The following is a 14,320-nucleotide window of genomic DNA, read 5'->3' as shown; positions in this document are numbered from 1 at the left end:
TCTCGGGAACTTTGGCCCTCCAGTATCTATCGTATAAATATTTCCAGATAATTCAGAGCTTTCCTTGAAATTCGAAACGTCAATAACAGGGTCAATTCGATCTGCGTGTATGGATTGAAAGACATTAATGATTCTTTCTTTTATTCGAATTAGACGCACTGGTAGAATTAGGGATAGGACCTCATGAAATATGTAGTGATAACCTCTTGAAAAAAGTAATACGAATATTAATTTTGTTTCTTAAATTCCTTAAAATGAAATTGACTACGATGCTTACCTTATTTTGGCATTGCGGAAAGGTTTCCATTTGACCTAAAAACAGGAGTTTGCAGTTTTTCATGATACACTGTAAAAACGATTCAGAAACCTTCTTGGAAAATGATGGGCAGCTGATGGGCCAAATTTTTTTCAGTAACAAATCTTGCAAAAACCAGGAACGTTTTCCGCTAAAAGTCAGTAACCTTTCTAGAATTTTCTTTGAAACTTTCAGAAGAATAGGGAAATATCCCCTGTTCTCTCTACTAATAATAAAGCTGAAAATCTGTCTGGATTTATATCCAGATCTCTGTGATGCGCATAGCGCCTAGACCGTTCGGCCGATTTTTATGAAATTTGGTATAAAATTAGTTTGTATCATGGGTGTGCACCTCGAAGCGATTTTTCGAAAATTCGATTTTGTTCTCTTTATATTTCAATTTTAAGAACATTTTTCGTAGCGAAATTATTATAAGATGGACGAGTAAATTACGAAATTATTATGACGTGAAATCGTAGCATGGGAAGAGCGAATGAACATAGCCAATTGGCGAGAAATTCATCATCCATTATTTGTAAACATACAGGCGAACCAAATATCCTTTTGATTTGTTACTACGGGCTAAGCCGTGCGGGTGCCGCTAGTGAAAAATAAAGTAGGTTTAATGTAATTAATTAGAACCCTTCCAATTTACCGAGACATTTCTAGAAGCAATAGAGCAACCATTGTCAAAGCTGATAGAAAACTGTAAGTAAGAACCAAGCATATATTTTGCCTGCAATTCCTGCCTTGCAAAGTTGCAGCTTCCCAGTGACTTCTTAAATCTCGCTGGGAGCTTACTCAATCTGAACGCGCCCCAATCGAACCTTTACTGACACATTTAATTAACACGCTCATTCAATCTTTAAACTAGTATATATAACAATAATTTTCAAAACAATGAAAAGTATGCATTCGTGCAAGTTGTTTTAATTCAGGAAACTTTTTTGCGAAGATACTTGATTTTGCGGGGAAATGGGTTAAAACCTGTGAAATCCCGAAACGTTCCATGAAAATAACTAGTAATAACGTTTCGGAACTTCTTTACTGTACAGTATAACTTGCCTAATTTAATAGCAAATTCGCCTCGAAATATCGTTGTATAAAGCATAATATTCCATTATCTGGAATCAAAATGACAAATTGCAACGGTTTGTTATGCTAAAAATTTCTTAATTAAGCTTGATGTTCGTCAGCGGATATCCCAATAAGCTGGTTTGACTGCCGATCTTGACATATGTATGCGCGTATGTGTGTATGTGTGTATGTATCACGCATAACTCAAAAACGGTATGTCCTAGAAAGTTAAAATTTGGTACGTAGACTCCTAGTGGGATTTAGTTGTGCACCTTCCCTTTTGGTTGCATTCGGACGTTCCTAAAGTGGTCTTTTGCCCCTTTTTTTAGGGGGGAAATCATTGTTAATTTCGATGTAAACTCAAGTTGTGTTATAATTTGTCGGACACTTGGCGATATATCGCCAATCTTTTGGCGACTAATTTGGCGATTCTTTTTTTTTTTATTTTTTAATTTGGTTTCAATTTGGCCTTTGCTGGTGATATTTAGAAAGTGAACAATCGAATCACATTAAAATTGCCAATAATGGGGAAATGACATTAAATTGGAGTAAAAGGAAGTCATGTGATGCACGCATCAGCTCATTTTTCTTTTACTGTATAAGAGAGATATCTGTTTAATGATACTGATGTCCTTTATTTTTATTATAAACATTCACGTTTATTTAAAACAATCGAACGCTAATTTTTAGAGTGAAAATTTTGTCTGCTGCAATTATTTCAAATCACTATCATTGTGAGAATTTTAGGGGAAAATTCCAAATTTATTTCGTTGTCATATGACAAACCTATATGTGAGGATGCCGCAGTTTCATAAACGAATTTTACGTCGAGCAGTTGCTAATATTGTTATGGTTAAATGAAAATCATTGAATTTTTTGCTCTCTAAATTTCATAAATTTTAATTCGCATTATAATATTGCCTTTCGAAAACAGTTTTTTGCGCAAGCATTTCGCAGCATAAATGAATAAAAGGTAAATTAACGTTAATTAAAAGGTAAATTAATATTGACGACAATTTGTTTATTTTTTAGTCCTTATTCTAATGATTTATTATTTGATGACACTGTGTGCTTAAACTTTTCAAATCAAAAAGAAAATAGCTTTAACTCATTTAGTTTCTTGAAAATCGAAAACAAAGAACGTGCGATATCTTGATTCAGTCAAGGAGTTTTCAACCCCTACAGCTAAAAATACTGTAAACCATTTCTTTTGAATCACAGCACCAGTAAGAGCAAGTGTTGTTTGAAAATTGTACTCTAAATTTGCAAATCGTTAAAGATTTCCGACATTGAAGGTGTCAGAACTTAGACAGGATTGCAGGAAGTTTACATATGTATAGAGCCATTCAGGTCAGGCAGGACCTATCACATGACCATCACCGATTTTTGAAAAAAATACAGTAGTTACAAATAAAAGACACATGAAATATCCCAAAAGGATTTTGCAAGATTTTTTTTCCTTTAATTACAGCCTACTAAAATTCTGCACAAAATCTGTCATTTTGGAAAAAAACAGCAAAACACTCCTTTTGAAATGGACACTCTATTTCAAAAGTATTTAACCTATTTGGATAATCATTTTTTCCAAAAATAAATAAGGACCCATATATCCTCTAGATATTGTTTTTGAAAATTTGGTTTTGTTTTTTGATAACAAAAAAAATTATTTTTGTGGCGGAAAGACTGCATTTTTATCGATTTTATGATTTTTTTTCTCCATGAAATCTCTTTTTTTTACTAAACGAAGATGGCAGTCTAAAGCTCTTATATCATAGTTTCATAACATATTTTATTATAATCCTTGGATGCATGGACCCTTGGAAAATACCCTTGAAAATAAAATTTAAAATTTTGAAATTTTTAAAAAATTAGCGATTTTTTGAAGTCGGATTACTCAGAAAACCCCATCTAAAACCCCATCTAATACTTATGCGGATGGCATGCTTTATGGATGCGGTGTATATCCCCGAACAAGTGGATATACACCGCATCCTGTATTTTTTCCCATAAAATGTTCTATGATTTTTTGAAAGTGACGTTATCGCCCATGGCATGCATGTCAAATAAAATTGTCTAATAATTTCAGTCACTGAAATTCTGATTATATTAATGTCTTATAGCTACAGTAATGATGTACTTTATCAGTAACAGCTAAAATCTTTCCTTTTTAGTTTTAGTTAGCATCATATTAGTTTATTTTGTCTCCAAAGCTATGCATTCACCGTTACTTTCATAAGCCGCAACGAATCACACTTTTTCTCTTACAATTACAACGTGCAACTCAATTACATGACAGGGGAAAGCATCAAAGGGAAGAACAGTGCAATGGATTTCAAACGATTAATTTTAATTTCATGCTTTGGTTGTCATTGGTAAATGTTGTCCTAGAACTTTTGGATCCTACCTCGTATGATTACTTTTATACATAAGTATAGGTATACTAAATTCAATACGCAAAACTCACCTATATTTTAATAATTTAAAAAGCTCACCTGTTTTATAAGAGAAATAATCAATTGAACATGGTTGTAAGTCGAGGTAACCAAACAGATCACCAAAGGTAGCTATTAAGCCAGGGATCCAATTTCTAACAAAAGAAGTACAGGAGCCCGATAGTCTTCAAAACTTATTTCAATGCTTAAGTGATTTTAATTCGGTCAAAAATACAACAATTTGAGTGAAACAAGTGAGGAAACTCTTTAACAATTAGTCGTTGATCAGCAAAAAAATAAATTTATATAACGAAGTCAGAGATCGTCACCAAAGGCTCTACTATAATTACACACAAAGTCATACAGAAAGACGAGTTGACTGGGTCATCAAAAGCGGTTTGTTACAGGTATATTATTAAAAGCCAGTCAGTAAGATGTTAGTTCTTGCTGATAAAGTGCACCAGTATTGTAGCTATTAGGCATTAATATAATCAGAATTTCAGTAACTGAAATTATTAGATATTTTTATTTGACATGCATGCCATGGGCGATAAGGGCACTTTTAAAAAATCATAATATATTTCATGGGAAAAAATACAGGATGTGGTGTATATTCACTTGTTAAGCATTAGATGAGGTTCAAATGATCCAATTTTTAGATTACTAAAAAATGGTTTTTTTTTTGAGTCAACTCACTTCAGAAATTTTTGAAAATTTCGAAAATTTCAAATTTTATTTCCAAGGCTTGTATGCATCTAAGGATTATAATAAAATATATTACGAGACTATCATATAAGGGCTGTAGACTGCCATTCCGTTTAGTAAAAAAAAAATTCATGGAGAAAAAAAATCATAAAATCGGTAAAAATGCAGTTTTTTCGCCACACAACTATTTTTTTTCTTTATCAAAAAACCTAAATAAAATTTCAAAAACGATATCTGGAAGATATATGGGTCCTTATTTTTTTTTTAGAAAAAAATTATTCAAATAGGTTATTAACTTTTGAAATAGTGTCCATTTCAAATGGAGTGTTTCGCTGTTTTTTTCCGAAATGGCGGATTTTGTGCAGTTTTAGTAGGCTTAAAACTGAAGAAAAAAAATTTTCTTGCAAAATCCTTTTGAGGTATTTCATATGTCCCTTAGTTGTAGCTACTGTATTTTTTTTTCAAAAAAAAATTCGGTGATGGTCATATGACACTTTTCATACCTGCTGCCTGATTTGAAATGGAATGACTCTGCAGAAAATTAAAAAGCCGATTTAGGAAAACTGTTGTTAAAATGCAGGGAACTCATTTTTATATTACTTCTATATTTTTTCAGCACTCAAATGCAAAATATTTACGATTCTCTTGCTATTAAAGCATGTCAAGGAGATTCTTATCTGGTAGTAGTAAACCTTTTACATAGTTTTTATTTATTACTAGTGGTACCCGCACGGCTTTGCCCGTAGTAGAAAATTAAAAGGTCTTTTGGTTCGCCTGTATATTTATAAATTATGTATAATTAATTGCTCTCCAACTGGCTTGCTCATGATACGGTTCCACGTTATGATAACTTGGTAATTTACTCGTCCATCTTACGATAATTTTGCTCCGGAAAATGTTCTTGTGCCAAGTTTCATGAAAATCGGCCACTATATAGGCGTTATGCGCGTCACAAAGATCCGGACACAAATCCAGACAGACTTTCAGCTTTATTATTAGTAAAGAAAGATTATTATTACTAAGCGTGCTTAAGATGTTTCATTCGTATTTTTGTAAGAAAACATACAAAAACCATCAATAAGTTCCAAATTTTACTAACTTAAGATAGTAAAATAGTAATTTGATCGTTGTTAAACGGAAAATAATAGTGATTAATGGGAATTTTGTGGCTATAAAATTCCAAGAATGTAAACTTAAAAAAAAGCCGTTTCTTTCTTTCTTTCTTTTTGACGTACCGTCCCTTTCAGAGCAACAGTAACACATTTAGTCCCAGGAATAACAGTAAGATGACTGTTGCTTTGAGGCAACGATATTGCTGAAATAGTTACAAATTATTCAATTCGAAGAGCACGAATTTGTGATAGAGACATGATCTTTGAACCTGTAATAAAGCACTTTTAACTCCAGTTCTCAGAGGTTTCAACAATAAACTGCAAGACATATCCGCTCTTCCAATTTTCGTCAAATTTGAAATATGATATCGTCCCCTCAGAGCAACACTAAGACATCTTATCCCAGAAATAACATTAAGGTATTCTACTGTTGTTCTGAGGTGACGATATTATGTTGTCTTCATCAAATTTGCTATAGAATTTCGATATCATTTTTCTTCAATGTGTTCGTAATTAAAATTACATAGACCGAAATATATAGGAGTATCGATATATTTTGAATTAATTGAAACATTGCTCAGTCTCAAACACTAAGTAAAGAACACTTGCTTAACAAGATTGTAACTGCAATAGTGCAATTTAATTAATATCCTTCGTTTGTATTTTTGACGCTGATTTGATTTCACACGGACGATACAAAAGAACTCGAATTGAGGATTTACTGATGAAGAAAACGCAATGAAGAAAGCGCAAAATACGCTTCAGCGCCTCGTTTAGATGAGGAACACTTGTATACCACCTTTCCTCAGATTCCAGCATTACTGCATTATCCCTTGAGAAGTCGCGTTTCCTTTTGTTACGCTAGTGATCGCGCTTCGGTCTTTTCCCCCGTAGCGATCCGTGATACGAAAGCAGAAGAAAGGAAGTGCCGGGGAGAAAATGACACCTGACTCGGATGGCGCGCTATTGGTCTAAATGACCAACACACAATTCCAAAAGCTATGCAACCTTGAAATATCGAAGAAAATTCTCAGAACTAAGTGTGTGGGCTGAGGAGAGTCTGACTTTTAGCTACACAGATGGACCCCATTATTAGAATAAGGGGTGGTGGGATAGAGCGAAATATCTGACAACGGGCGAGGAATCGACCGAAGCGCGACTTTTCTAAGGTTAAAAATGATGCAACAATTACAAATAACATGGAGAAACGTCTGTATGTTCCATCCAACACAAATCGGTTGGCAGCAAAACCTTGATTTTAAACTTGATTTTATGCAGGTAAAGTTGACAGTGATTTTTTTTTTCTTAAATTTTTGCATGCTTCTTAAACTATAGCAGCTACGCTCAACGAGAAAAAGAACAATGAATTGATTCCAGCACCTGTTCCTTTAAATTCCACTTGTATACAAGAGTTTGCCTGAACCCTCCTACAGTCGAGCCCGCTTAATAGAACAGTCCATTTTCCACGAAAATTCATTTTAATAAGAGGGGTATTCCATTAAACGGAATGAAAATAATAAAAAATAACGGTTTGGTACATAAAAATGTATTACATTAAGCGGGATATTCTTTTAACCGATATTCTAATAAGAGGGTTTGATTGCATTACTTATGGGACAATGGAGTCGCTTCCAAAATTTTAAAAGTATTTTTTCTGAAAGAGCATGCTTAAAAACATAGAATCTGACCATTTTTAAAATAATTTCTTTACATTTAATATTTTTTAAAAAATTACTTAAATCGGTGTTCTTTCATCTTTAACGATTCTGCCAATGACATCACAAATAATGAAATGCCATTTAGTGTTGTTATTCATGGTTCAAAATATTTAATTCGCATTTTTACTCACGTGTATTGGCAACGATATGGTTGATAGGAAGCGTAGAGCGCAATTGTAATTCGCTTCTTGATTATCATAACATAAAAATGCGGTAGAAAGATGCGCCACACACACACACACACACACAAAATGCATCATTTGTGACGTCATAAAGACCACGCCTTGTTTGAAGAATCGGACCTTTTAAAAAATTAATTAAAAAATAACTGTTGGGAAAATGAAAGTATTTTCTGAGTCCATGTTTTTTTTTTTTTTTTTTTTTTTTGCGCATTCCATCCATTTCAGTGATAAGAAGTACTACTTTTGACTGAAGGAAACAACCCCATTATTTAGAGGGGAAAAAACGTTCATGTAAACCTTCTGCCTTTAATTGATCCGCACCAAAATGCAACCCGCACCAATTTTCTCCGAATCTCGATTCACACACACAACAATATATAATATAATATTAAAATAGCACAAATTCTTTGATTACTTCAACGATAGATTTCTTAATGAAATTACACCGTAACTACTTGCAACGATTGGCACTAAAACTTATTAGCACTAACTCACTTGAGGGTGCACGTTATACGATTTCATGCTGTTAAACGTTGAGCTAAAATTACCACTAAATTTTATTTACATACCTACAGATACACAGCCATGCCCCCCCCCCACACACACATCCCTCCGAAAAGGAAAATTCCAAAACGGATTTAGCACAATTTAAAAGGTGAAAATCTATTGAAATTCTCAAATCCTTTTTCATATGTATAAAATAGGTATGGCATGTTAGAAAATAAACTTTGAAATCTTGAAAAATCATTTTAGTTAAATGAAACGTTTGCAGTTCTATCTCTCTAAAGAAAGAAAATTACTTTCCATTTCCAAAAAAAAGAAAAGAAAACTTTGGAATAAAAGTTAAATACCTTTTAAAATCTCAATAACCATTTAGATAATCACTAAAAGAATTTGCGTTTTCCTCTGTTGTAAGGAAATTTTTTATCCCTTTGTTGTAAGGAAATCAATCTTTAGCTATTAACTATCTAACTCTTAACTATTTCCAACAAATCCTATCAATCTCTAACTTACGTAGCAATATCAAACCTACGAAAGGCGTAATTTTCCTTTTACAGACGTTCTATATTTCAAACAAATGACTAAAAATACTTTTGGAAATTTCGTATTTTATCTGTTCTTAAGTTTTAAAATTATTTTTAGTGCATTGATTTCGAAGAGCGGGCATTTGTTCCTGATAAGATTGCTTATATATTTCATTAAAAATAATAATCTGACAGATTAATACAGATAAATAAGAAAATTTTGTTACTGGGAGAATCAAAAGCGTACGTTTCATTTCTTAAGCAAACATTTTTGTTAATATCCTGTAAAAATCTTTATTTTTAATAAAATACATGAGCTGTTGCGTGCGAGACAAAATGTCGACTTATTCATCTCAGGAGCAAAAACTTTTTTTTTTTTTTAATTCGTAAAAGAACACCTTTTGAGTTAATCAAATTGATAAACCGTTTTAAAAATATATTCCTCATTATAAACCATACTTACTGCCAAAACGGAAAGAGTTGAAAGAAAAATCTGATTTCCGAAAGTCATTCTCAATTGCCAACATAAGGGATCCAAAATGACCTATTTCACAAACTCTTTTTTTAAGATCGATAGACAAAAGCCCCTCCTGCCCTCACCTTTCTTAGAGGTTATATTTTTGGCAGGCAGGCCCCTTTGAAGTTCCTGGAAATTTTGATTTAAAATTAAGTAAATCTCACTTCTGTTATACTATGGCCTGTTTCTGCTCAGACAGTATTGCTGTAGTAACTCCTAGCATCTTCCACGTGGGGGACCCTGAGACCACAAGAATTCATTGCAACCGGAACCCAACCAGTAAATCCGCCACTGATGGAGAAACTGCAGTTAATTGCAGAGGAAGAATTAGACGTGTATTTACTAACCCACTACTAACTTTTAGAATGAGTAAAAAAAATATTATGTTTGGTGTGAGAAGCCCCGTTGGTGCTAATGCTAAGGGTTTTTTTTTTTTTTTCAATTAATTAATTTATTTATTACTTCAATTTTTACTGCTTTAAACATGAACAAAAATTTATTCAAACCAAAGGTTATGCGGAAAAGGAGATGTCCTACCCAAAATCATTAGATTTTTAATCAAACAAATCCTTCAAAAAAGATTTTCTTATATATATAGTGGCAGACACTCATTTTTTGAACTTTTTCGTTTGTTTGTTTGTCTAGTTACTTATTTAACTTTATTTATATGATACATTCAGCCTTTGTTCATAGCATAGAGGTATGAATTAGTTAATGCGTAGGACATTTTGAATTCTATAATCTATGCTCTCAACCAGTTAAAAGTTTAAATATTGATTGAATTATTCCATAAGTATCAATTTTAAGCCAAATATGTTATGCGTAAAAATATTTTTGCACAGTCAATTCGTTGGTTGGTAAAACAAATTACTATAGAATGAAAACAAATTTGAGGATACTTTAGTATAAGTAACAATTTCAAATAGTTAATTTATTTCTGAACAAAAATATTTGAAGGAAAAAAAATAGTGCATTTGATAATTTGTTTTCGAATGACACACCTAATTTTTAATTAAAATACCTTTATTAAACTCTTCAGTAACTAATTACTTATATAAAATCAACAAGAAGTTTCGTCTAGAACTAAATGAGCCTACTTTCCCGTATACCCATATCTACTTTCTAGTATCTGATTAATACTCTCAAAAATAGCTAAAATCGCAAATTGTATTAAACATAATTTTTTAATATTTTAAGCCAATTTCTAGGAATAAAACATACCTCACTCATCTAAAGAATTAGATGCATAAAAATATAATAAATATACTAGCAAAAAGTAGCAGTACCATTTAAACGAAGAAGCTAATACACTTTTTTCCATTTAAACAATTCTTTAACCGCTTTCAAAAAGAAAAAAAGAAAAAAATTATAAAATTAATATGATCATTAAACTAAATACATCATATCAAAAAAAAGTTTGTTTTTCCCCTGTTGCCAAAAAATACTTTTTTAAGTGAATTAATGTACTTTCCAAAACAAATAAAAACAATAAAATGTCAACTTGAATCAATAATTTTCAATGTTAAAAAAAAGAAGGTCTGCGCATATCCTAATGTAGAAACATAAGGGACGAGTTTATCAGCCGAAACCTGAATACATAAATTAAAACTTAAAACTGAAAATAAAAACAAGTCATAATAACAATAATCATTTTACATTTAAAACCATGGCTGCGGAGTCGGAGTCGAAATCAATCTCATTTTGAGATAAAAGAGTCAGATTCGGAAGCCGAAGGTAATTAATTCAAAGACTCAGAGTTGGAAACGGTCATTTCCCTTAGAGTACGCAACTCTGCCAATGTTTTTGGAGTCGGAGTCGGACTTATTTTGGGATAAAGAAGTCGGAGTCGGAGTCGATTATCCAAGAATTGGAGTCAGTCATTTTTCCTCCGTATATCATTTTTTGTCAAAATTACGAAGTCAGAGTCGAAATCGCGGAGTCGGAGTCCAACTATTTTTGGGGCAAAGGAATTGGAATGGAGACAGGTGCCCCAAAATTCTTGGAGTCGGAGTCAGGAGATTGTCGTCAATAGCTATTTCCAGCAAAATTTGTTTGAAGTAAATTTGCCTTCAAGTGCGGAATCTACATTGACTTTAAGTTTTCACGTAGGCGCTAATGTTAAGGGATTTGAACTGTTCAAAATTGAACGGGAAATTGTGCAAATCAAAAAGTGAAATATAGAAACGAGGTGCCCTCGCCGAGATCTTTCGGTAAAAAAAGAAAAAAATTGTTCGAATTGAACTGGTTATTGGGGGAAGGGGGAACAGGCAGACAGACCGAGATTTTCCCCCAAGTTTTTCGATACTTATTATTTTTTTTTTACTTTTTTTTGTTTTTCGCGATATTTCCAAGATGCATTAAGCCTTCTCTTGCTCTTTTTTCTTCTTAATTTGACTTTTACTGGGAAAGTAGGCTAAAAATTAATGACATCAAATGTTAGATCTAACTTAAGAAATAAATCCTCCGAAATTTAAATTACACTACAGAAAATTTATCTTTTGCTTTTACTTCCGCATATGTAGAGTATCGAAAAAAAGGTAATAACTTTCCATACATGACACGGTTCCGTTAACTTTTCTTCAACTAAATTAACGGTACCTTATTTAATTAGTCATTAAAGCACAACCATTCAATTAGCGGCTTAAAGGAAAATCACTTGAAGGGATAATATGTTCCTATCTTTTCACTTTTATAATACATTACTAACTAATTGCTGTTAAAAACACTAAAGTAAATTCAAACAGTTCTTTATTCAGTTAAAAGCTTTAAGACAGCAAAGTAGCTTATATATTTGAGGCAGTGAGAAGTAAAGGGATGTAAGTGGACATTTTCAAGTTTTGCGTAAAATGCGTTTAGAGATAATGTTCTAGATAGACTTTCATAGAACAGATTTTCTAAATCATGCTGCATAACAGCACCTACCAGGGCTGATAGCACTATCTCTTGCCCTAAGACAGAGGAGAGGTTCTCCTACTATTTGTACTGGTTATCTCCAAATTTTTAATTTTGCCATTTACATCCCTTTGCTTCCCACTGTCTTATTTGTAATGCATTTTTTTTTCAGAAAAATATTGTGGTAGTAAAATACAAATAATGGAAAGAAACTTTTATTGTATGTTTCAAAAGAAAAACAAAACATTCAAGTAAATAGAAATAAATATATCAGAACAGAAATGTTACTAAATGGTGTTTTGCTTAAAAGGATGTTCTAACCAAAAAATAAAAGTAAAATAATATACATGCATTTTCAATTTGCCAAATGTGAAACAAAATTCTGCCGTTGTTTCAATTTAGCTCAATGCACTTTTGTTTCAAATTTTACATTTTAGCATCATCATATTAAAATAATTATGCAAGCTACTAATTGCAAACAATCTAAAGTAAAAATTATTTAAACATTAGTTACCTTGAATACCATTTTTCTTTCCTCAAGTTCGAGAAACTGGTAAAAAGTCATTTATTTAGAGAAGTTCTCTATAAAAATCTAATGTTCCTTCAAAAGCATAAACCTTTTAATGTAAGAGGAAGTGACAAATGGAAATGTAGGTTAATGGATAAATCGATATTATCTGTTGCATAGAAAAATAGAAACAAAAATGAAATACTTTATTCCGGAAATTGATTATTTTAGGCACATTAGGGTTAATTTACAGAACTGAATACATATTTTTCCGCTTTAACCAAAATGATAAATGAATTTTTGAATTATTTCCTTAAACAACATTTTAAAGTGTGTTATTCGTATTTAGTACGAGCAATTACAGTTATATCAATATTTAATAATAAATTGTTACCTTCTGTTAATTGTGAAATTTCAAATTTACACCCTTTTTTTAATTTACTTACATTTTGAATCGTAACGCTGTTAATTAATACTTTTAAGATTAGCTATTTTATTATCCTAAGTATTTTATTATCCAACTAGCTTTTGCCCGCGGCTTCGCTCACGTTGATATAGTCTTTTTTTCAATTGGTTCAAGTTAATGGTCATTACAGGCAGAGGTCAAATAGTTAAACATTGTTTGTCTCTAGTTTCGCCGACATTTCAAATTGCCTGCCCCCCTAAATGTATTAAAAGTTATGATTAAAACTGAAAATTAGGGGGAAAGAGAGTAAATAAAATGTTGGCAAAACTGAGAAGAACCCCAAAAATCACAAAAAATAAAAATGTGTAACTTCATACCATAGAAATCGTCCCAAAATAGGGTAAACAATGATGCTACCCGAAATGTTTCCAATAAACAGTAAAAATTTGGCAATTGTTTGAAATTGTGTGCAAAGACAAAGTAATGTAAGTGTTTGCGCTGTTTATGAATTTGCGAATTAGTTGGCGAATTATTTTGCGTGTTAAAAAATTTAAAGAAAGAAATATTAAAGAAATAACGATATTTGGTTACATGGTGAAAACCGAGAAACAGTATTGCGTAGTCTTTAGCTTCAAAAACAGCGACAGTTGAAAAAAATGCCAAATGCCTTAGCTATTGAAATGATTCCACAAAAAAAGTTTGGCTAGATTCCAGCTGATCGATTAAATACCCAGTCAATACAAATAAATATAAAAAACCATTAATTGCCTGAAAGTTGCATTAAAATGGAAAAAAATCAGCCAAATCCATGTATTATTTGTCAATCTTGTGCAAAAATCTTACTTCAAGATTTGACTTGAGAAAAGCCTTGAACAGTCACGAAAAGCAAAGATAGTCAACAATACAACAATAGTCGTTATCGACAGTGAGTTGAGATGATACACTAAATATTGTATTGAGTTAAGGAAAGCCTTCGAACATGGAACTAAAAAGCTCATAACTGGTTTTATTCTACTTAGAAATTTCGAACAGGTGCCATCTTCAGCAGAAAAATCAGAGCTTTCGATGGACATATAATTTTAATATGTGCAAGTATTTTTTAATCCCCATATTAGAGAATTTATACGAAAATTGTGTTTTATTGCCACAGCAAGGGGGTTTGCCCCCCATAATGGGACGAAAACTACCCTATGTGTTATTCTGATGCATAAGCTATATTATTGTAAAGTTTCATCAAAATCCCTTCAGTAGTTTTTGCGTGAAAGAGTAACAAACATCCATACATCCATACAGACAAACTTTCGCATATATAATAGTAGTAAGAAATATAATGATTTAAAATAATGGCATTCCATAGTATTTTTAACTTTTCTGTTTTAATTTGAGGAAAATAAGTGAAAAGGTTGTTATTTTCTTAAAACACGTTGATAACTCTTGAACTGTTAGCAAAA

The sequence above is a fragment of the Uloborus diversus genome, chromosome 6 (genome assembly GCF_026930045.1).
Source record: "Uloborus diversus isolate 005 chromosome 6, Udiv.v.3.1, whole genome shotgun sequence".
Taxonomy (NCBI): Eukaryota; Metazoa; Arthropoda; class Arachnida; order Araneae; family Uloboridae; genus Uloborus; species Uloborus diversus.
Note: the sequence above shows the minus strand (reverse complement) of the source record.